This window comes from Schistocerca nitens, chromosome 2 (genome assembly GCF_023898315.1).
Source record: "Schistocerca nitens isolate TAMUIC-IGC-003100 chromosome 2, iqSchNite1.1, whole genome shotgun sequence".
NCBI lineage: Eukaryota > Metazoa > Arthropoda > Insecta > Orthoptera > Acrididae > Schistocerca > Schistocerca nitens.
The window spans coordinates 366,761,065-366,785,592 of record NC_064615.1 but is presented as its reverse complement, the minus strand read 5'-3'; the positions used below and the strand labels follow the sequence as shown (position 1 = coordinate 366,785,592).

General features: G+C 42.1%; 3 non-coding genes across 3 annotated transcripts; 2 read left to right on the top strand and 1 right to left on the bottom strand.

The window, feature by feature from the left end:
• Nucleotides 1–386: 386 nt before the first annotated feature.
• Trnap-ugg (transfer RNA proline (anticodon UGG)) lies at nucleotides 387–458 on the top strand. Its single transcript has one exon. It is a non-coding gene; the product is annotated as a tRNA-Pro (tRNA).
• Nucleotides 459–1,060: 602 nt separating this feature from the next.
• Nucleotides 1,061–1,133, bottom strand: Trnav-uac (transfer RNA valine (anticodon UAC)). The gene has a single exon. It is a non-coding gene; the product is annotated as a tRNA-Val (tRNA).
• A 235-nt stretch (nucleotides 1,134–1,368) lies between these two features.
• On the top strand, nucleotides 1,369–1,440 carry Trnap-cgg (transfer RNA proline (anticodon CGG)). The gene has a single exon. It is a non-coding gene; the product is annotated as a tRNA-Pro (tRNA).
• Nucleotides 1,441–24,528: the final 23,088 nt, after the last annotated feature.

The window sequence follows — 24,528 nt, the reverse complement described above, 5'->3', positions numbered from 1 at the left end:
AATTCACGCTTCCTAGATGATCGTTGCTGCATAGAATAATTCTTTTGTCTGTGGCGTCTTCAGTATTCGTCTTCTGGAAGTTTTGCTTGCAGTATATTCTTCAATATTTTCATTATGAGTTGGTGCTTGCTTTCCCGATGTTATTTTGTTTAGTGCATTCGCCTTCTCTTAACCCTGAGAAACCACATACGGAAACTGAGGCACTGCCGGCTGTTCATAAGCAGAGTTCGATGAAGTTATTTCGCTTTTTATTCGGCGCCTTTAATATTCTTCTCATCAGTGGTGAGTGCTGCCTGCAGAAAGCGCTTATCTTGCGAATTCACGTGAAAGTTTGTGTTCCCTGGGAGATGCACTACTTGTGATTAGCTTGAGTGGTGCGGGCAGGTGGCTCGTTGGTCTAGGGGTATGATTCCTGCTTTGGGTGCAGGAGGTCCCGGGTTCAAATCCCGGACGAGCCCTGCCATTTTGACCGTGCTGAAGAGTAGGTGGAACTCAGTCCCGGTTGCAGCTCCTCAATGAAGAGTAAGACGCCTGTTATATCACGTGGATATAACAAGAATCCGGCACCAGTAAAGTACGTAGGTGGAATTCGGTAGAAAGGCAGACGGTAATTTTTCTTGCAACGGAAAACAAGGTTGTCTTTGCGGAATATGTGCACCGTGAGTGGAGATTCAGCTTGATTGTGCGACAGTCTACCTTCATCTTACTAGCGACGGCAACAACCAATGGGTGGGACGTAAGACTGAGCGTGGCTAAGAGTTTCTCATTATTAGTTACCTTCACACTTTGTCACAGCCGTGACAAGGCGAGTAGCGCGAGCTCAGGATAGCCAGTAGGAAGCGCACCTGAAGTAGCCCTGAAGAACCGGGTTGTATATTTTGCCAGCCATAATGGAGCTAGGGGCGTTCTCAGTTACCAAATACCGGTGCAATAAGAGAGCAACAGTATTTGACAGTAAAATGACGCCCTATCCATCTAGAATATGACATTGATTGTCTCTGCATACGCATCCGTGAGGTCATCCCGGAAATGAAATCCGATATACGGATTAAAATTGTTGTGTTCCCGCCCGGGATCGAACCGGGGACCTTCTGCGTGTAAAGCAGACGTGATAACCGCTACACCACGGAAACGACGGTTCGTCTGATGTGCCACCCGGAGACTCGTGGTAGCAACAGTTTTCCTTCTGTGTTAGCAAGGGCATCGGCTACGAGCTCCCTCCGATTCGTGAGGTTCCTATAGTACAAGAAGTCGATGAAAACAATCCAACCGCGACAGCCAGAGAGAACGCTGGGTGAGCTGCAGCCGTACATGGTGAGACCATCAACGGTGGCGTCATTCACATGCAGTGTGTTTTCGGAACGAACAGGCTCGTTGGTCTAGGGGTATGATTCCTGCTTCGGGTGCAGGAGGTCCCGGGTTCAAATCCCGGACGAGCCCTTGCGTTTTGTACAACGGTGTGCTAACAAACCGCATGGCGGCGGCTGTTTCGCGCATTTCCAGGCCTCCAAGTCAGCGCTAAATCCGACAACCAGTTCTGAAACAGTTTCATTTGAGCCATGTGCACCCTGCTGGTGGAACGTTTGAAGTTGATTTAAATGGTCACAATAGAGATCGTAGCAAGTGTCTTGCTGAGTGCGACGATAACGGGTTTCCGCCCGCAATCGAACCGGGGTCCTTCTGCGTGTTAAGCACGGCGCCTTGGCTCGGCGGCAGCTGCTGCTCTTTCTTTCCTTACGAGATACCGTCGATTCGTGCAGTCGTTATTGCAAAAGATGTCACCAAAGGCAATCTCTTCGTTAGCGGCACGGCGCCTGGGCTCGGCGGCAGCTGCTGCTCTTTCTTTCCTTACGAGATACTGTCGATATGCGCAGTCGTTATTGCAAAAGATGTCACCAAAGGCAATCGCTTCGTTAGCGGCATGGCGCGTGGGCTCGGCTGCAGCTGTACGTGGAGGCACCAGCAGCCCCGCCAGGCCGCCGCCGGCGCGCCACAGCGCCGCAAGTAGTCGGCGCCCTCCCCGCAATGCCCCGCCTTCCCCCTCCCCCGCCCCCCAATCAGCATTGATTTTTTTTTTATTTTTGTCTGAGATTTTGCCAGCAGTGAGACCCTGCTGCGCCCTTAGCTAGTAGGGCGGTACGACAGTCATAGCCCATTGCTGATCTTAATTATCCATTAACTCACTGACAATACGGCACATTTGTTCTTCTTCCCTTCCTCCTGTGTTGTGTATGGATGAGATCCTCGCCTTCCGATGTATGAGTATTATCTTTGAATGTTTGGATCACATCTTCGTCCACAGCCTCCGTACCCTTATCTGTTGATTCTATCGAAGTATATTGATCAGAGACTTCTCTGGATGCTCCTGAACCACAACTTTTACCTCACACTTTCTTCCTGACCTACTGGCTCTGCTTCCATCGTCGTTCGAGCGCTCAGTGCTTCAGTACTAACTGTCTGTTGAGGCAATGTGTGCGACTGCCTATGTGAGCCATCATCGGAAGAAAATTTATCCGCCATTCTTGGTCTTTTATTTTCTGAGTCAGCACTGGCTGATCAACCGTTTCAGTCACCAGCACGTAAGATAATGTTGGCGTCAACCGCTGTTACAGATTTCTTTTCAGAACAATTACGGGGCTTGGACAGTTTCGCCGAAGATGGCCACTTTTTTTACATAAGTGGCTTGTCAGCGTTTGGCCAGTGTACATACCTTGAGCCTTATATCCACAGGAAATGTCATATGACATAATACAGCATTTGATAAGCTTAGCAACAGAACTAATGCCGGTTAACCACTGCAACTTGTGCAGCTACACCACAATGAAACAAGACATCTTTCAAAAATTTGTCTTCGACTTCAGCGAGCAGGTTATAGTCACGGACGTTTTTATTTTCAGCATCAGCAGTAGAAACAGAAACGGTTCTTACAGAATGGTCAAGGCGGCGAAATTCAACACCATCGTAATTTCGCAGAAGGCGTAACATGAGAGGATCATACAAATGTTTCAGGAAAAACCAGTACTATTCCAGAGCATAGTATACAGTATGTATCTGATCGAAACTAATACCGATCATATCAACGATGCCACATGAACTTCAAACGAACTTGGTTGAACAGATCTTGTAGACTTGTCGAACTCAAATATCAGGATAGTCTTTCTTGAAACATTTGCGACGTTTTACAATTAATCCATCGGGTTAGCAGCTAACGAGCACACACACAGACACAACAGCTAACTTCACGGACAGACGGCACTTAACAGACTGCAACACAAACACGTAAACATCACTATAACAGCTCAACAGCAAACACGTCCGCCGGCTGGAGTGGCCGAGTGGTTCTAGGCGCTACAGTCTGGAGCCACGCGACTGCTACTGTCGCAGGTTCGAATCCTGCCTCCGGCATGGCTGTGTGTCATGTCCTTTGGTTAGTTAGGTTTAAGTAGTTCTAAGTTCTAGGGCACTGATGACCTCAGAAGTTAAGTCCCATAGTGTTCAGAGCCATTTGAACCATTTTATTTATTTATTTATTTTTTGAAGCAAACAGGTCCTCACTCCCGGGCGTCTCAAGCTGAGATGAGCGTGGTAGTCTCAGCTTCTTTTCCGTTGCACACGAGACACTTATTTGCTAACACCTTTCACTGTCTGGATGCCATCACAAGTCACAGCACAAGTAATAGTTGGAAATGCTCGTATCTCTCGTACGAGACACCATCCATTTGCCCAGTCATTACTGCGGAAGATGTCAGCTAACGGAGTCACTTCGTTAGTGGCAGAGAGCCTGGGCCCAGTGGCACCTCAGCTGAAACTTGCATGAAAGATGTTTAGACATTATTTATTCTGTTTTGTTTTAATGCTCATGTGTAAAGTTGATGTTTCAATAATTATTCTGATCTTTTATGTATTTACTTATGTCATAATTCCTGTAACACTGATGTATCTGTTTATTTCTATTCTTTTGTAAAGCCTGTACTACTACAGAGTTATCTGCATTGTTATGTTCTTTAATGATGTATTTTGTACCTTTGTTATTGTATTCCTATGTTATAAAATTGTAATTGACACCAGGTCATCAAATTAAGTAACTTGTAAGTTACATTTTTACTGCACACGTCTCTGTTGGTCATAGTATATGGACAATATGTGAGAAGTAGGGACTGTTAGTGTTTGCACGTGTGTTAATAATTCAGCAAGGGACTGGATAACAGCATTGCTGGTTCTAAGGACAATTCCAAAAACTTTGTGAGTGCACAAGTGGTGGTTATGGACTTGCTACATTATCCGCAAGACTCTTCGATGGTGATTGTGCACCTGCACAGTCGCAGCAGATGGCTGCTGGCCATCTCTACAAGAACTGCAGTGGGTCTACACCTTTGCTGACTCACCAGTACCATTATTTCTACAAGGACTGCAGTGGGTCTGCACCTCTGGTGGCCCACCAGTACCGTAATCTCTACCAGGACTACAGTGGGTCTGCTCTGTGATGACCTACCTACCAATACTCTTCAAAACGTCGACTGACTCCGCTGTGGGTTTGCTCTGTTGTGGCCCATGACCTGTCAGCATGTCAAGAGTCAGCACTGTCTTTCCGTTGGAAGGACAACACTACTTCTTCAAGACTGCATAGAAATCCACTACTTCTGTGTGCAATTTCTTTTACTAATGAGACTTTGTGAAAAAAAACTGTAATTACTATTATGATGAATGATCAGGACTATCTTTATGGACTGTGAGAAAATTTTAGCTCTTGACCAACATTGTATCAATAAGTGTGTGCATTTGATTTCTTTGTTATTGTAATTGTGAAAAAAATTTTAACAAATATGTATTGGCCAGTGCCCAAAAAAATTTGTAAAATTTTTTGTGGGTAGCATGGGGGCTATGTAAGTATGCTGTTTAGGTTTTTTTATTGGTAACGCCACCTCTGTATGAAAATCACTGGCTGTGCTGTGTGCAGTCTGTGGCTGCTTTGCATTGTTGTAATACTCGCCATTGTAGTGTTAGGCAGCTGGCTGTGAACAGCGCGTAGCGTTGCGCAGTTGGAGGTGAGCCGCCAGCAGTGGTGGATGTGGGGAGAGAGATGGCGGAGTTTTGAAATTTGTCATGAACTGCTATATTTATATATGATGATATCAAGGTAAATACATTGTTTGTTCTCTATTAATATCTTTCATTTGCTAACTATCCCTATCAGTAGTTAGTGCCTTCCATAGTTTGAATCTTTTATTTAGCTGGCAGTAGTGGCGCTAGGTGTATTGCAGTAGGGGGAGTAACCAAGATTTTTGTGAGGTAAGTGATTTGTGAAAAGTACAGGTTAATGTTAGTCAGGGCCATTCTTTCGTAGGGATTTTTTTGAAAGTCAGATTGCGTTGCGCTAAAAAAATATTGTGCGTCAGTTTAAGCACAGTCGTGTAAAACAGTTCAAAGGGGACGTTTCAGTTGGTCGTTCCATTGGTCGTCTCATCGGTCGACGTATATTTGCTCCTACCACCGTTTCTGGGCCTGGGAATTGGTCGGATGGCGTGGAGCAACGAGGTAATCTCCGTGGCGGGTAGTTTGGCCTGGCCCACTGGCAGCTTGTATGCGGTGTCGGAGCGTGTGGTGCTGTCCCCATTGCTACGATGTTGGTGGCTTGGTGGCTCACCGATCCTGGACATGAAAGTTGAGTTTTGACTTAATCTACCAGCAAGCCAGGACTGTTCACATTGTGTCGTTTGGAGTTCGTTGTCGGCTGTTGGGATATTCCCGCGAGCAACAACGTGTGTTTCCAAGTTGGAAAATTTTAGTTACCCTCTGGTGGAGTTTAACTGTACTTGGTTATTTGAATTGAAGTGCACCAGCTGAATCTTCTGCCTTGTAGCCGTTAACGTTCCGGTTACGTGCCCTGGCCGTTGAGGTAAATTCAGGCAGTGTATTTTCCTCATTGTGTTGTCACTGTTCAACATGGTGTTTACTTTGACAGCTCAATGTGTAATTGGTTGTGGGTGCCAACACCCTCTACGTTGTTCCACTGAACTCCCTGTTGTGTGCTGGTCGGGTGAACCGAAGGTTATCTTGTCGGTGGGTCCGTTCACTGTCTGTCGGTTGAGTTGTTGACGGATCGACAATGGTTGGGCCGACTGTCTGTCTCACCTAAGTGAGCGTTAGTGTTTGAATTATAGGCCGACCATTGGATCTTCTGAGCGCCCTTGGGTGTACTGCCTTTCTTTGTTTGTTCTTGTTGTTTGTACTTGTATGGCTTCTAGCCGATTTTTAGATTAATGTTGTTTTGCCCTTAAGGCGTCAGATGGTTTGGGCCTTCAGCCTAATTTAAGAACTGTTTCACAAAAAACCTTTGGCATTTTTAAATTATTGTTATTGAGCCTTAAGTGTTGGGCCTTCAGCCGATTTTGAATTTAAGTTGTTTTGCTCTTAAAGTGTCAGATTCTTGTGGCCTTTAGCCGATTTTGAATTAAAATTGTTCCGCTCTCAAGGTGATATATGGTTTGGGCCTTCAGCCTAATTCAAGAACTGTTTTTGTAAAGCGTGTGTCATTTTTAAAATTAATGTTATTGAGTCTTAAGTGTTGGGCCTTCAGCCGATTTTGAATTTAAGTTGTTTGCTCTTAAAGGCTTTGCCTTTTAAATTTCTGATTTTGGTTGAGCTTTAAGTTATTGGCTTTCAGCCGTTTTGAAATTAAAGTGGTCTTGCCCTTAAGGCATGAGATTGTACGGCGCATTCAGCCACTAATTCAGTTCCAAAACCAAATCTGTGTTTTTTTTTTAATTTCTTGCCTCATGTAATGTTTGATCAAATAAAAGGTTGTATGTTCGAATGTAACTGACAGCCTCTTATTTTGGTCCCTTTCCACAACAAACTACCTGTCCCGTCCTGCGGGTTTAGCAGGGCGTTTCATAGCGCAGTTGCTGCAAAATCGTAAAAATTTCTCCACTAAGTCTTTGTTCCAGAATTACAAACTTGTGCTCTTGCTGCGCTTGTTTTTTCTTTTTTCCTTCCATCCACCCCTCACAGCCAGGCCTTTACGCTTCCCAGTAACGCCTTCTTTAGCTTCTACACTGTATTCCTTTTTCCTTCTTTTATTTATATTTTTAAACGCTTTATGTACATTGTTTTAACTGAGCGTAAACTCTTCTTCAATAGAAACTAAAATCTGCTGCAACGTAATTTTTATATGCATAAGTGTATGCTTGCTTCTTAAATTTAGTACATTCTTTTTTTCTTTATTGGAATTTATTTCTTATTTAACGTCTAATCTCTGGAGAAGCTTGTCAGTACCTGGCAGGAGGGGGCAAAGCGGGCAGGAGACTGAGGCCTGGCCGCTATACCTCCACCATATTTGTCGCTAGTGCACACCCTCACCCTTCTCTTTGGTGCAGATACCTTTTTCTTTCCATTGTAATCTTTTTTTGACTTTTTCCTAGTCTTCAACCTATGGCTATTTTTTTAAATGTTCCATGATTGCTTCATAACTCGAAGCACTCCTTTCAAATGTTGTGGCATACTGATAATGATCTTTTTTGTAAATAGTTGGTACGTAAAACATTCCATTATTCTTTTAATGGAAGCTTCGAAGTTTCGTTGGAAGACATTGGTATGTTTGTAATACGTCCCTCTAGTTCTCCCCCACACGTGCTCAATAGGTTCGAGGTATGGTGATTGAGATTGTGATTGGAAGACTTCCGGGAAATTGTACGCCAAATATTCCCGCACAATGCGAGTCTTATTGTTCAGGTCATCGTCCTGGTAACACCTGAATATATTTAAAATCTTATGGGTAATTAGGCCACGTCATATTTCTTCTAAAATGATCTATGTTTCGACCCCTCTGCTGGGATCTTCCTCAGGACCTTCTGGTGTCCACTACTGCTAGAACACAGTAGTGGACACCAGAAGATCCTGAGGAAGATCACAACAGAGGGGTCGAAATGTAGATCATTTTAGAAGAAATATGAGGCGGCCTAATAACCCAGAAGATTTTAACTTCAGTGACAATGGCCATGAAAGCCTGCTGATTTACATAACACCTTAATGTGTCTGATATCCAAATTTTTAAGTACTTTTGAGTAAATTGTTTTTTTTTTAATGTCAGACAGACATACGTATTTGTGTGTAATACTGTCTATTAACACTAATTCACCCGTTCCAAATGTGGATATGGAGACCTGGACAAGAACACTGCCACTCACATGCTTCACAGTCAGCTTTATTGTTGGTGACTTTCAATTCTTCATTCTTCTTCCGCTACACCTTCATCTATCTGACCCAAAAAGCTAAATTCACTTTCGTAGGCAAATATGGTATCGTTTCAACATGTTTCTTCCTTCATAATAAACTCTTTAGTAATGTACAATATCTTGAGATTCTGTTCATTCACTGCGGTTTCTTACTAGCCAGTCTTCCATTAATGCCACTGTCTTTCAATGCTCTGCGAATCGTTTGAGGATATACCTTCTTTACAGTCTCGTTTAGAAGCTCACTTGCTAATTTGGGTACATTGAGTATAGGACCCTTCTTCATATCTCCTATTAGATTACTCTTGTCATGTGTATCCAACTCATTTGGTTGGGCCTTTTGAGGTACAGATTCTGTACTCTATGAATCATCTGAGGGCACCTGTTGCAGTACTCTTACTCGTGTTGAGCACAGTAGCAGTCTGTCTATGTGACCTACGTTTCCCATTCTGAAAAATCACATACATCATATATTAAAATCTTGGAAATTTGTGGCAAGTTCTATGGGCTCAGACTGCTGAGGTCATCAGTCCCTAGTCTTATACACTACATAATCTAACTTAAACTAACTTACGCTAAGGACAACACACACACCCATCATGCCCAACAGAAAACAGCGCGGCTACCCGCCCCACGCCGTATTCTGGTATTAGTTGCGGGTGGCATTGTTCCATCTGGACAGTCGACAGCGCTTGTAAAAAGAACACTGCCTTCTAACTCTGAGTAAGCGATTTGGCGTGAACGATCAAAACAATTGCTACACTGCCAACTGTCCGAATATTTCAGTAACGACAAAATTGAGCAATTTTTTTGTTTAAACCGCATTATTTAACAACTATTATAAGTCGTGTACAAAGTTCATACTATTATTTACTTCACTATTACATTAATGCGATACCTGATTATTTTTTATTCTTGTTTTGTTAAGAATAAAGTTATGAGGCTACAAATTAAAAGTCTCATTGTAGCTGAATATTAAAGTTACTCATTGTACTTCAGCTCTGCAGATGGAAACTTAGCTTCTGGAGTCACCTCTGTGAATAAATTCGACTTCATTGCTCCATCTCGCTAGCAGTTTATCAATAGTCACAGTATCAGAAATTTAACAAAAGTGTAGTAGTTGTCATTATCCAGTTGCATCGTATGTAGTGAGTCAGAGTTAACGCCATATAACTCTGTCATCCTGTCATGAATCTCCTGGGAAGTTGATTGGACGTGACGTGTCTCCTTTCCAAACGAGAAAACCATGGTGTCTTTCTGGACGTTAGTAGTCATGTTGGATTACAGTGATGAAATTCCGATTGTAAAACCGAAATTCTGAAGAACAGCAGTGTAATGAGGAACAGTTCAGGCAAATCACAAAGGAGTAAACGCAAGCTCTGTCAACGAGCAGACAACTATGAGCGCAACAGCAAACAGAAAACTGTAAACACCACTATCAGAGCACAGAAGTAAACTCGTTCACTCACCAGCGCTGCTCAAGCGGAACTGACTACACCAGGGAAATGGCGATTCTTTTGATGTACTACTTGGACACATGTAGTAGCAACAGATTTTTCTACGTTAGCAGCGGCATCGGCTACGAGGTGCCTCAAAGTAGCGAAGTTCCTAGAGTACGAGGGCAAATCAAAAAACTTTGTCCCTTATTTCTTATTAGTCAAAGTAAGGTATTACAGTTAAAGACAAATATACATCCTATTCTACGTAGGCCTACCTTAAACTGTTTTTCCACATACTCTCCACACTGTCAACAGATTTGTCCCACCGCAGATGCCCCTGTGGTTGAATTCGTCAGGCTGACTATGAAACCACCGCCTTGGCTTCATTGTTACTTGTGAGTAGCTGCCCTGCCAGGAACTTCTCTAGCGGTCTGAAAACGTGGAAATCGCTAGGGGCGGGGTCTGGACTGTATGGTGAGTGATCCAGAATCTCCCAGTGAAATCCCTGGAGCTTTCCGGCAGTTCTGATTGCCGCATGCGATCTCGTATTGTCGTGAAGCAGTGTCACGTTGAAACCTACAATTATGGATAAAAGGATGTAAGGCGAAAGGTTACAGCCCATTTACCATCAGTGCCATGCCGTTACTAACTTACTGACATAACTACCTCTGAAACAGTTAGGCTTTTGGTATTCATAATTTCAGTTAATTATAACAGAGAGTGAATAAGATATCAGATCTCAAAAACAGGGCAAAAAGCTGGTAAATCTTGTTTAATAAGAGTTGCAGATAACCCAAATTAAGATATTTCTCTTAATTTAATTAAAAGGGAAAAGACAGTCTTCAATAATAACAGCTTCAGCTAAGAAAAATTACCAAATAGAAAACAGGCAAATATTCAGTAATAACAGCTTCAGTTAAGCAGAGCTCCCAAACAGAAGACGCACCATCAATAATAACAGCTTCAGTCAAGTAAAATTACGAAACAGAAAACTGGCAAGCCTTCAATAATAACGGCTTTAGTATAATAAAATTACAAAAATATAAAATCTGCCTTCTTCAATAACAGCTTCAGTTAAGTAAGATAACCAAACAGAAAACAGGCAGGTCTTCTGTAATAACAGCTTCAGTTAAGTGAAATTACCAAACAGGAAACAACTAGGTCTTCAATAATAAAATTATCAAATAGAAAACAGGCAGGCCTTCTGAAACCTACAATTACAGATAAAGCAATGTAAGGTGAAAGGTTAAGGCCCATGTACCAACATGTGTCGTTTCCTGTTATCACCTTGTTGACATAAATACCTCTGAAACAGGCACCTCTTTGGGAATCACAATTTCAGTTAATTGCAATACAGACTGAGTAAGATATCAGATCTCAATAACATGGCAATAAAAGGAGATAGATCTTGTTTAATAAGAGTTTCAGCTAACCCAAATTATGAAATAGCTCTTAATTCAATTAAAAGGGAAAAGCTAAGTCTTCAATAATAACAGCTTCAGTTAAGCTAAAATACCAATTAGAAAACAGGCAGGCATTCGATAGTAACAGCTTCAACTAAGTAGAACTGCCAAATAGAAAACAGGCACACTTTCTTTAATAACAGCTTCAGTTAAGCAAAATTAACAAACAGAAAACTGGTGGGCCTTCAATGATGACAGCTTCAATTAACTAAAATTACCAAATACTAATAGGCACGACCTCAATAACAACAGCTTCAGTTCAGTAAAATAACCAAAATAGAAAACAGGCAACCTTGAATGATAAAAGCTTCAGTTGAGCAGAATTACCAAACAGAAAAACAGGAAGGCTTTCAACGATAACAGGTTCAGTTGAGTGAAATTTTCAAATAGAAAACAAGACGACCTTCTTTAATAACACATTCAGTTAAGTAAGACTACCAAACAGAAGAGAGGTAGGCCTTCATGAACAACTGCTTCAGTTAAGTAACCAAGAGTTTGACTTACCTCCTCACAAGGGTTGCACCAGAAACCTTATACGCAAGGAGCACAAGTTTACACCAAATAGAAAGGCCAAGAAAGTTTACAATTAGAGGACTGGCCTTTCAAGGCCCTTTTTTTTGGTTTCAGACCGACAAAGGAATTATTATCACAGCAAGGTTAATTACGTGGAAGCAACAATAACCAACCAAATGGTTTACCCATGTCACTGCAAGATACCGCCTCTAGATGACGGCGAATTGCCCGGAAGAAAACGAGGCTGCCAAACCTAAATTGCATAGCCTCAGGAATTGCAAATTTTGAGACGCAGGCAACTCCTAAGCCAATATAATACACAGAGCGATGATGTCTGCAATGCCTGAAGTTATCACGAAACCAATGCCCAGCCATGTTACCAGAGAAAAGTGCTTATCTGGTGTTCGAAGATGTTTGGCTGGGAGGTCAGCTAAATCCCAACCATCTAAGTACTGCGTGATGACAGGGTGGGTCTGATCACTGCATAGAAGAAACAAACATTATCGCTCTGGCTGAGGAAATACCATTGGCTCACACAGTTTAAGATATCCTATCAACAAACAGGCCAGTATCGACTCAAGAAAAGCAGAAAACAGCCATAATTCAAGGTATCAATTGGTGGTAAAATAGATCAGCTAAGAAACTGCAATCGTCGCAATATACCTATAGGTATCAATAAGAAAGTGAAGACCTCAAAATCTAAAACTTAACTAAAGTTCACGAATCGATGCCGAAGCTTGCTGGTTCCAATGGGGACCCAGAATTCAGCGCAATGAAACTGGCTTCAACTCTCTCATCAGTTTGCGTCCCAGAACTGGTTAGGTAGGCTATGCACGAAGACGACACTCGAAGTCTGCCATGGATTCAAATCGGCCCGCAAATATGACCAGAAACCACTCGCCTTACTCGGTGCCAAAGACACTTGGGCAAGTGCTCGCCTCAGTTGCCAGACAGACCTCTCACTCCGTCTTTCTTGCTCTGTTACCACTCCACAACAAGCTCCATCCACCATCGACATCCTCGAGCAAAGATCTTAGTGGCCTCAGATCTGAGGTACATCTCACGACACATCGAGCTAGTGGCGCCAGGAATTCGAAAGACGACGCCAGCAACGCCACCATGGCTCACACCTCCACATCGAGAAACCCTAGGCATCTTCGTTTGATGGCAGCCCTCAGACGTGACAGTGTGGAACAATAGCTGTCAACACTAGTGGTTACACCTTGTGGCACGAAATCCTGTAGGAGCGGTCAATGGCTATCCCAAGAGGCCATTAACGTCACTTTCCCAAGAGATGGCGTTGAACGGAATTTTTTTGTCACAGGCGAACTTGAATGTTTCCACACCATACTCTTCTGTTTGGATTCCTGATTGAAATGCAGTATCCATGATTCATCGCCAGTAACAATGCGGTCCAGGAAATCTTCACCCTCCTTAGTGTCATTCCAGATGTTTCAGTGTAGGCAGTATTCGCTTGCCTTTCATGGCGTCATCCAGCTGCTCAGGCACTCACCAACATGAAACCTTCCACTGCCCTAAGGACCTGTAAACGATGTCGTAAGCACTTTCATACAATATGCCAAGCTCCTGGGAAATGGCTGTGATGTGCACACGCCACTCTGCTTTCACTAATGCATCCACATGGGAAATTTTGTTGTCAGCGACGAACGCGGCCTCCCTACCACTCATTGCCACGCAAGACTTCACGGTCTTTGTCGAAGTCAAAACACCACCACGTCACAGTTCTCAAAGCGAGACATATATCCCCATATGGGGGCTGCATTTCCCTGTTGATCTCGGTCGGCGTTCGTCCCTTGCTCCACAGAAAACGAATCACACTTTGTTGCTCTAATGCCATGGACGTATGAAGCGCAATCGCAATCTTTAACAACTGACAACAACACCGGCCCGGTTTCTTTTCATCCCTTCCACTCCAGCCCACTTCCCTTGCTGCCCCTTCTCCCCCTCGTTTCCCTCCTCTCACGCCTCCCATCCCTTGATCCCTTGGCAGATTCCATCCCCCCCCTCTCCGCCCCCCCCCCCCCCCCCGCTCAGCAGTTTTTACTCTTCATCGTGTGTACTCCATCTCATGCAATGCAACGGTTTTAAAGCGTCGTCGTTCTAGTATGTTTTAATACTGACTCCAACTTTTAACTTGTACGTGTGACTTCAGAGTGCGAGTGTTTTTGATCCTTACGTGGACTTTTTTAACTGTCCCACAATTAACGTCTCGGTGTAAGTGTATATTTTAACCCCCACTGTCTCTCCTCCTATTATGTTCTTCTGTCGCCGCCATTTTTATCGCCTTATATGTATCGTTTAATCTCTTTATTACATGTCATGGCAACAGCTGCGAATTGTGCGCTGCCAGCCCTCCCCTGCCCATATGGGCAGGAGAGTGAAAACACAATAAAGAAAAAAAAATAGTCCTGGCAGTGAAAAGCTTTACTCCTGACGACGATGGCGGAGCTAGCTATCGAAAGTTCGAGAATGTCATTGGAACTGACGCAGCTTTAAAACTGAGAAGATCTTATCCACAATCTTTTTTTTTTTTTTTTTTTTTTTTTTTGAGGAAGCTCATATTCATCTATGTACTTGTTTTTTGCTGACTTCTGTTGCTGCTCACACACCTGTTATCACTTACATGAAATAGTTATAACAATGTATGCGACTCCTCTATAGTTTCTGCTTTCACATAGTGTCAATGATCTATTAACTGACGTAATGCAGAGCACTTGTGGAGTCCCCTGATCATGATATGCAGATGGTTGCAAAAGGTTTCCCGATGATTGTTATCCTGCACATTAAGGAAATATTCCCCTTCAATGTAGGAGAAGTATTCGGAGACTGTAGCATCTTGGTCCTCAGCAATGTAGGTGGCTATCTGAACGACCGTCCACAGCGCTGCATTTTGTTCAGTAATTGGGTATCGAATGCGGTCACTTCAAGAAGCTTCAGACAACGTGCGTTCGTACCATCAGTGATGGCTAGTCTGTGCTTGAGAAAGTTCCGCATGTTCTGTTCTGTTCTGTAAACAAATCTATACTCGAGAGAGACAAAGTTTCCACATATGTGGCAGGCAGCTGTTTCACTGAGGTTTGTCAGCCATTGGAGTTTTGTCATTGACAGTCAGATACCACCATAAGCGAATGCGTGAAGGCAGTAACTGATGGTGAATATTTCGCCACAGTACTGCCAAATTCACCAGTAGTTCACTTTCTTCATTGGGGTTTCCACGTGAGGTCTTTGCCATGTTTGTGTTTATTGTCTTTTTAAGTATCTGTAAGGTGTTTGGGGTACTGGACCACACATAACTAAATTCAAGAAAATATTTCTGGGTGTTATGAAATTCCGGAGAAATCGTTACAAGGTGTATCGGTGGGGCTAGGCTCCTGGAACTCATGCTGGTTAAGAGACTGCAAAGAAAGAATGCGCCTTGAAGCTGTATTTCTTTTCCCGTTTGGTCGATGAGGAGCGTCGTACACTTGTGTCGGACGCTGTTGAACCCAAGGATGCCCCGTGTGGGAGGCAGGATGAGTGCTGTGAACTGTACTTTAAAGATGTTGTCATGGAGAAGAAACCAGCTGAACGCGCGCTGAATATTCGTTGCCAACGTTTCAAGGAGCGTAAGTACCTGGGCCGCGTAGTACATTTTGCTTGCAATGGATACACGAACTGTTTGCACATTTTGCAGAAGGTTCAGGTGCCTATCGGATTTCAAATTCTGTGTAACCCTGATGCGACTGAGGTGATTTGCCTAGTTTTTCATTATCATGTGGGCTTGTGTGGCCTCGCAGTTGATGCCCAGAGAACAGTACGACGTTTGTTACTCTATTTTTATTAAAAAAAATTATTAACTGACTTAGTAACCACTTATTCTGGTAGAACATTTTTACTCTTAAACGATTTTTTCTATGTATAGTTAGATGAACGAGATCTTAAATATGAATCAAGAGGAATTATAAGTAAACAATTTCCAGGTTTACGAACGTGATCAAATTCTGCAATCATATATGTTAATGGATTACTATATTTTTCAAGCATGATACTATTTATGACTACAGTGAATGCTCACAAAATTCAGTTAAATCTTTTACAACTGATGTACCTTCATTTAGTATTGATTTAATAAATCATCAGAATTAATTTGTAACGTAATAAATACACTCCTGGAAATTGAAATAAGAACACCGTGAATTCATTGTCCCAGGAAGGGGAAACTTTATTGACACATTCCTGGGGTCAGATACATCACATGATCACACTGACAGAACCACAGGCACATAGACACAGGCAACAGAGCATGCACAATGTCGGCACTAGTACAGTGTATATCCACCTTTCGCAGCAATGCAGGCTGCTATTCTCCCATGGAGACGATTGTAGAGATGCTGGATGTAGTCCTGTGGAACGGCTTGCCATGCCATTTCCACCTGGCGCCTCAGTTGGACCAGCGTTCGTGCTGGACGTGCAGACCGCGTGAGACGACGCTTCATCCAGTCCCAAACATGCTCAATGGGGGACAGATCCGGAGATCTTGCTGGCCAGGGTAGTTGACTAACACCTTCTAGAGCACGTTGGGTGGCACGGGATACATGCGGACGTGCATTGTCCTGTTGGAACAGCAAGTTCCCTTGCCGGTCTAGGAATGGTAGAACGATGGGTTCGATGACGGTTTGGATGTACCGTGCACTATTCAGTGTCCCCTCGACGATCACCAGTGGTGTACGGCCAGTGTAGGAGATCGCTCCCCACACCATGATGCCGGGTGTTGGCCCTGTGTGCCTCGGTCGTATGCAGTCCTGATTGTGGCGCTCACCTGCACGGCGCCAAACACGCATACGACCATCATTGGCACCAAGGCAGAAGCGACTCTCATCGCTGAAGACGACACGTCTCCATTCGTCCCTCCATTCACGCCTGTCGCGACACCACTGGAGGCGGGCTGCACGATGTTGGGGCGTGAGCGGAAGACGGCCTAACGGTGTGCGGGACCGTAGCCCAGTTTCATGGAGACGGTTGCGAATGGTCCTCGCCGATACCCCAGGAGCAACAGTGTCCGTAATTTGCTGGGAAGTGGCGGTGCGGTCCCCTACGGCACTGCGTAGGATCCTACGGTCTTGGCGTGCATCCGTGCGTCGCTGCGGTCCGGTCCCAGGTCGACGGGCACGTGCACCTTCCGCCGACCACTGGCGACAACATCGATGTACTGTGGAGACCTCACGCCCCACGTGTTGAGCAATTCGGCGGTACGTCCACCCGGCCTCCCGCATGCCCACTATACGCCCTCGCTCAAAGTCCGTCAACTGCACATACGGTTCACGTCCACGCTGTCGCGGCATGCTACCAGTGTTAAAGACTGCGATGGAGCTCCGTATGCCACGGCAAACTGGCTGACACTGACGGCGGCGGTGCACAAATGCTGCGCAGCTAGCGCCATTCGACGGCCAACACCGCGGTTCCTGGTGTGTCCGCTGTGCCGTGCGTGTGATCATTGCTTGTACAGCCCTCTCGCAGTGTCCGGAGCAAGTATGGTGGGTCTGACACACCGGTGTCAATGTGTTCTCTTTTCCATTTCCAGGAGTGTATATTGAAATATACATTTAAAAAATTAGAATTTTGATGAAGATCAAATTATTTTTTTTTGTATAAATGGAAGCCATCCAATTCAAACTGTGTAACTATTGTAACACAGAGAAGTCAACTGATAATTTTACTTCACAAAAATACACGAAAGATAGTTATAGAAGCGTGTGCAAACAATGTCTACATGAAAATCATGCAAGAGTGTACAGTGAAAAACAAGTCCTAGTGGATTGATGTATCTATTAACATTTTCCACATTGTGCCAATTAGACGCATTTTGTGCTCCCAGATTGACACTTTTTAAGCAATTTCATTGACTATTTATAGATATCATGAATAAAACATGAATATAGTAAATCAGTTACATTGAAGTTTGAAACTTCTTTTTTCTAATGATGTTATACAATTTTTTCTTAATGTAAATAATATTTGTTCTAGAATTTTGGAAGTTGAATGCTTTTGCAAAAAAAAAAAAGTCTAGCTTCTGAGACTCATTGAACGAACTAAGCATGTACATAAACGCATATTTTATTGTGAAAAAATGTGAACACAAGAAAATCTCAATACAGAAGTGCAGTTTTTTTTTATCAGGCATAATTTATTTGGGTATCGTACTCTTTGAAACAGTCAGGTATGCAGAGACCTACATTACACTCTTTACAATACCACTGTGTTTATTTTTTTATTCTTTTCCCTGTGTCGTTTTTCCCCTTTCTCTGCACAGCCCGTTGCTGAATTTTGTTTACATGCTGTAGCTGGCATCTTTTCTGGGTAGTGTCGCCCAAACACTCAGCGCATACTTGGTGATGGTCAATCTTGTGAATCTTAAAGCCATTCTGCACCACCATAAGCTGGTAGATGCTTACCTAAGGCCTTCATAAAGCATACCAGAGATGTTGCCTTTTTGGTTATTTGTTCGTACACAACCCAACTATTCACTTCTGCTAAAAGAATGAAGTGAAACAAAACCTTTTTCCACCATTTCAGTGTCTTCTGGCAGAAAGGATAATAGCTGGTCAACCCTGTTTACTCCAATTTTACTGTTGTTACAGCGTACTACAACATCTAGTTTATGTCTCTCCTCTAGTCGTTCTTTGTTTCTAGTACCAGTAACAGTTGAAGTTTGATGTCTGGGAGAAAGACAGTACACATCATGTTGATTTCCATTTTACCACAAGTCAATACTTCTTCCTCCAGAAGGTCATTTCCTCTTTCCTAAGCTTCACATTCTTCACTTGATTATATAGTCCCTTCCTGTTTTTCATTACAGTGCCTGCACCAAAGGTTTTATTCCGCCACAGATTGTCCAGCATGACAGGGGTTGTGCAGAACCTATCCATATAAATGCAGTATGCTTTTGCAAAATAATCTCCACATAATCTCTCAATTACTGACGAAACAGAGTTATTTCAGGGTGTATACGTGGACAAGGAAAAAAAATCCCGGATTTCTCCCGGATTTCTCGGTTAAAAATACACTTTGTCCCAGGTGAAAACATACCTTTTCCCCGTTAACTGACAGTATATTTTCTCTCGGAACTGTATAACTTATCAGTCCTTTGAATGGTTATGGTTTTATACATGGGCGTAGAATTTCCTGGCGCTTTAGAAAACGAAACACAGGGGAAAAATCACGTTCTGGAAAGATCTTTGATGAGCAGCAACATGTGTGCTGCATATTTTCGTATTACGAAAGTATAAATTCGAATTCCACTGAATACTGCATGTTACTATTCGATGCACTGAAATCGAGATTGCGATGCGCTTTTGTAAGCCAGGCATAGCTCATGTCACGTGATCTCGCCAGCCGATGACAGCGGGTATTCAGAGCTGTGGACAAGTGATGTAGTCAGCCAATAGCAACATCACTGTTAAGAAGCTCGAACATACAAACAGAAAAAGCTAATGGTTTAAATTAATATATATAGTGTAGTAAATTTTTTAATAACGACATAGATGTCTAATCTTCTAGGCTCGCAATTCATCTAAATGGCTCATCATCAAAGAGTTGATTTTTAAATGAGAGTCAAAAGCTCTGTGATTTAAGAAATTCTCGCTCACAGTTCAACTTGTGTAAAAGGAAATTTACTTTGTAAGTAACACTTTTCAAACCATCATTCGTAATGTATTCCCGCTACCTGTTTGAAATAGGTTCGTTTCAGCAGTTGCCAGAAAGCGCCAGATAATAAGCGTCACCGCGCTTGCCCAGCTACGATGTCATAGGGAGCTCGTATGTACATACGTGTAAAACATTGAAAGATCATACATTGTGTCATAAAAGAAACAAAACATAAGAGGATACTCCCAGAGCATCGGAATTTCGTCAACCATACTAAAAAGTGCACATTCAAAGTGCATATTAGAAGTGCACATTCATATGTCCAAATTCCCAGTGAAGTAGGCCACAACCTGATATTAAGCTTTTCAATGCAGTTTTCCGGATGTAAATTTTCTTGGAGTATCAGAACTATGTTATCTCATGTTTGGTTCTTTATTATGGCATAATCCCTTTCGTGCTAGAAGTTGAAAACGTGCACTTGAAATGCAGCGAACAGTGTGTGGAATTAAACACTACGTTTCAAGTATATTGTCTGCCTCAGCGGAAAAGATTAATAAAAGGAAATTTCTTTAGCAAACTGACAAAAATAACTTCATTGTTCTGCAAGGCAATTAATGCTTGACTGTCAGAAAAATGGAAATAAAATAAAATCTACAATTAACAACACATTTTAGCCTTCCATAAGTATGTGAATGTATTTTAATTCAGTTGATAGCCCCCGGCCACTGAAATCCGTTTAGTTTTCATTTGAGGTGAGATCAGTTAACAAAGAGGAAACAGCAAAATCACTAAATGTGAACACGGGTCACGTGGAGACTACCTACTTCCCCACTGTAACTCAGACTAATCTGCGCATCACTCCCGGATCTACGATATTCCCGAACCGGGGCAATACCTCGCCACTCCCTCGAGCGTTTGACATAGGACGTCAAAAATCAGAAAAAAATCGAATTTTCAAAACTATATTCATTTTGCAGCACACACATTTTTGAAGAGTCTAATATATGTGGTCGTAAGTCTGCCAAAGTGGAGTGTCACAAGTCTTCACACAGTATTCTCCTATCGCACGTCACTGTATTTCGCTCTGTGGAATTGAAACGTGTGTATTTTGTAGTGGATGCCATCAAACCATATTCAGGACAGTGGAAATTAAAATGTCCTGTGGTGCCTCTCATGCTTACAATCGACCAGTCTGTCATCCTGTCCCTCTTTTTTCTTTTTTTTTAAAAAAAACTCTTCAGAAATTTTGCGCTATTTATTTCCTATCAGCTAACAACTTGCTGCTTTGTGTGACATAAAATTAAATATAGGATACATAAAACCAGTAAAGACATGAGACAATCAAGACAATACACATTTCTTCAGTCCTTACTTCCTAGAATTTTTTCTCTCTTATCTTGCTACAGCTTTACATGGCGAGCTCTCCTTTCTGCGAAAGAATCTGTTACCTCATCAAAGTTCGTCCAACGTTTTGCTACATGAAAAATCGAAATGTCGTTGTCTAATAGTGAGAATGCTGTTAATACAAATAGGACCCAAGACTGGTGTGGTTTCTCGGTCTGATTACGTCTATTTTGTCACTCTCTGCTGGATAAAACAAAATAGGTCTTTCTAATAGTGCAACAATTGTAACACACACCAAATAAACGAGACTGTTGTGGCACAAATGCTCATTTTTTAACGATAGAATATAATTCACAAAGTACCAGTATCAAATGCCTATTAGGCCTACTACAAGCAAAAAGCATTGCTTTAGGAAATAATTTCACACTTCATTCATACGCTCCAGTTTCTCAAGCATGAGATCGACAAGTAGTAGTAGGAAATTTTTATACAAATTGGGAATCATCATATTGTTCCATAATTTGGGTGATGTCCCGATTTCTTCTCCTTCCTCGTTCTAACAAAGAGTCTTGTTATCACTAATTCTGTAACTATTTCTGTCAATGTCAAAGGTTATTCGCCGGTTATCTTCACTAACTCTGCCAGAATCACTGGTTTAGTTATCCCGCGATTATTCTCCGGTTAGGCGTTGTTACGTGATCATACAACTTGTTTTCCGTGTTACTTCCAGAATCAGACCTATGGACAACTACTATAATAACTAAAAAAGAAAGGTTATTGCACATATAATTAGCACTAAAAGCGTGGCAACTGAAGGTTGACACATGTTGTGTGAAAACTGAATGTTTGTCAGAAGTAACAAATTTCGCTACACTCTGACTTAATTTAGCAAAAGAATTAATAAAACCAGAAAATTGAAAGATAATTTAGTGACTGAGATTAATAGTGAACTTTGTTTCTGAAGCACTACGCAATTAAATAAAATAAGGTTTGTCTTGGGATACCTCAACAATCATTTCAAAAGCTGCTTGAATTTACGCAATTTAGAAATAGGAGATTTAACTTTGAACTTGAATTAAATGATACTGAACAATTAACAATATTAAAATTTAGTACATACTAAACTGAGCAACAGTCACAGGTAAGCTAAAATATGGTAACAAAAGTCGCACTCTTAATTTGTGCTTGTGTAATCTAAATATTGTAGCCAGCTGTGAATACCTTAACCGAACTTTGAAATTGAAGCAGTGAAATCGAATGATATTACTTTAATGCTGGCGTTTGAATTTCAACAACACTCGAGTTCATTTCGGAAAAGGAAGGGACCCTTCTTGGTAATGCAACTGGGACAATGAGCAACAAAGGTTCACGCTAAGTTGCTGTACTTTTAGTGATGCTAATGGAATAGTTTGAAAAGGTGAGGTCTGCCATACAGTTCGAAAACTTTACATGCTTTCAGTCTTCCTTGTTGGTTGATTGAAGATTTGAAGTCGTCGATCGAGGAGGTGGTGACAATCACTCATTGTCGGCTGTAGCTGTTACAGAAGCTGGATGTTGGCGTGCCTTCTTCTCGACACGGTCACCAGGCGAAACAGGCTCTTGATGTGTGCCTGCTAATGATTCCCGTCCGCGACACCGTGCCAGAAACTATCATAGCAAGACGAGTGCAATTACATACTGCCAAACCTCGGAAGCGCAGCAACTCGCGGGAGCATCACTCAACACACCTGCTTGACCGCCCTACTCCAGCCAGCCTCCTCTCTGCCCGCGCTCCACGTGGCAGAGTTAACACTACACCACACTTTGTTTCTCCACACGACCTATCGATGTAATCTTCGATAGCACAGTTTTCCCTAGGCAAGACCCAGCGTAAAAATACAAATAATATTTACAAAACAAACCAATTATACATCGATATATATATATATATATATATATATATATATATATATATATACACAAATGGTAAAACAATTTCAATATACTGTATAAAGACACAGAAGTGTCACATCTTCAGGTAACAAAATAAGGAAAAAAATTGTAGTACAATAGATCGAAATAGGAGGATATGCATTTCCGGCGTTACAATGTCTTGCAGATGTAAGGCACAGGAACATTTGACATGTGCTATATTGTACAAACGTTAGACCTCTACAAACCACTAACCTGCACTTTGATCTATTGTTCTGTATGTTGTTCATCATCTGAGGCATGTGCTAAGCGTTTGATACCCTGAATTGCAAAGATGGTGAAGCTTTTGGTGCTCTTGCCCGTTTTGCTGGTGGACTTTCATCGTCACCATCATAAACTTCATTGTTCAAGTCTCATCTTTGCCAGTTTTCTGGCATACCATAGAAAATAAGATTTTATGCAACATCAAGTTTGGAAGCTTGATATTGCATGATGTCTTTCCTCCTAAATTTATTACTTTGCATTGCTTGCCTATATTCTAGCGAAGCTGCTGCAACAGAAAAATATATGAAGTGGTGTAACACATGTACTGTCCATTTGTTAGTTCTGCATCTCATTGGGAATTTTTCCACAATCCTATCGAGGAGATCCACACCATCCAAATATTTGTTATGTTTGGTAACTGCATTTGGCTGAGGAATTTGGACATTAACCTTATCTTTCTTTGACCAACATTGATTTGGAACAGTGGGATTAGCACCAAAAGCAGAAGATGCAGTGTAAATAGGTTTGTTGTCAAACCATGTCATTGCAGCTATTGTCCCATCACTCCTTACAATCTAATCAAAAGAACCTTTGCCCTCCCTTTTCAGATCTAAATCTCGCTTGAAATTTACAGCTTTTAGAAGACGATCAGCTTTGATAAACCCAGTTCCTAAGAATGGTCCATGAGTTAGGAGACTATCTAGTAAGTGGTCAGATGTGAAGTATCTATCAGTGTATATTAGTGACTCAGGTCGCAAGGGATCTGAAAGCTTTAGAACAACACACACTCCAATATCAAGGTTGTCAGGTACTGGAATGTTTCCAGACATGATATCTTTACCCTTTCCTTGGGTATAGCGAAAAGTCCAGTGCTATACCGTTGGATGTAGTAAGCACAAAGTTCTTCAAGCCAACTGGGTGAGGCTTACCCCAACCATACTGTCTTCTTCATACTTGACCTGTAAATGGCATCATCTGCTCATCTATACATGCATAAGTTGTTCAGGGATGATCTAGAAATGCATTTCTTAGTCTGTCAAGGAGTGGCTGTATCTTCCAATAACTATCACTTCGTTTTGTTTCCTCTGATACAGCATTGTCACTAACCAGTTTCAGATTATTTCTTATCAGGTAAAATCTGTCCCTGCTAATTGTATCTGCAATCAGTGGAGAACATCTTCGCCTTTCCCAACACATTCTCAATCTCAGGAACCCTGTAACGCAATCAGCATACTAACACCCCAAAACTTTCCTAATTCTGCTCCACTTCAGTCCATTGACTTTTCTGTTAGTGTAACATGACGTAAATTTATATGATAAGCCATATCATCAAACAATGTTTGGTCAATATACCGCATGAAATATTCAAATAGTGACTTCACAGTTGGAATGTTAGGTGTTGCAAATTCTGCTACTTCAGGATTAAACCCAGAAAATGAAGTAAAATAACATAAACCTTTGCAAACTATACATTAAATGTGCCATACAAATTTGAATCTAGCAACTACTTATTCTGTTGTGTGTCTCCATTGTGCACCTCTGTGGTGGACCTCACTCAAAGGTACCCCATCATCATCTGATTCGGATGATGACTCATCAGCTGCTGGAGTTCATGATCTGACAGCTCTATCAAGCTCATCTTCTTCTTCAGGCAGTTCAAATTCAGATATATTTGGATCTTCCACTGCCAAAAGTTCCGCTACTTCTTCATCAGTTAGC